This window comes from Heterocephalus glaber, unplaced genomic scaffold, assembly GCF_053883595.1.
Source record: "Heterocephalus glaber isolate CG9 unplaced genomic scaffold, H.glaber_assembly_v1.0 deba00000546, whole genome shotgun sequence".
NCBI lineage: Eukaryota > Metazoa > Chordata > Mammalia > Rodentia > Bathyergidae > Heterocephalus > Heterocephalus glaber.
The window spans coordinates 25,998,288-25,998,942 of NW_028258147.1; the positions used below are offsets into that span (position 1 = coordinate 25,998,288).

Genomic DNA, 655 nt, shown 5'->3' on the forward strand with positions numbered 1-655 from the left:
TGCTAGATAATTTTACTGAGAATAGATTAATGTTAATTTTTTGAGCTCATTTAAGGTAAATTAAGCTATTATGTTTGATAGATTAGGTACATTAAATGCATTTTGATATGATATTTATAATTTACAATGGATAATAGAATGTGATCCTATATTAAATAAAAGAACATCTGTATTTTAAATCATCTTCAGGTTTCTTATAATACCTAGTATAATGTAAATGTTATGGTCTGAGTCACTCTCCTCTAGGCTCCACCAGGTGGTCAGCATGGCCCGTGGTAATCAACGAGAACTTGCCTTACAGAAGAATATGAAGAAAACCCAAGAAACTGGCAAGGTAAAAAGAAAAGAGGATAGCTTGACTACTTCTCAAAGAAAGCAGAGGAACTCTGAGATCATGCAACAAAAGCAGAAGACAGCTAATGAGAAGAAGTCTATGCAAACAGTAGAAAAATAATGACCAGCTCTGGGAAATGTGGGTGCTACTGCCAACTGGTACATCATAAGCTCCAGGACCAGGATTCCTTAGAACGAACAAGCATTACATGTGTTATAACTCATCCTCAAAGCTGTTTACCTCAAACTTTGTTTTTCCTCCTTAGTGTGATGTTTTAGAACCGTTCTTCAAAGAATAAAACATCATGCATGTAAAAAGTAA

General features: G+C 34.5%; 1 pseudogene; it reads left to right on the forward strand.

Annotated features, from left to right (window-relative positions):
• Nucleotides 1-265: 265 nt before the first annotated feature.
• On the forward strand, nt 266-454 carry LOC101711378 (small EDRK-rich factor 1 pseudogene; annotated as a pseudogene).
• Nucleotides 455-655: the final 201 nt, after the last annotated feature.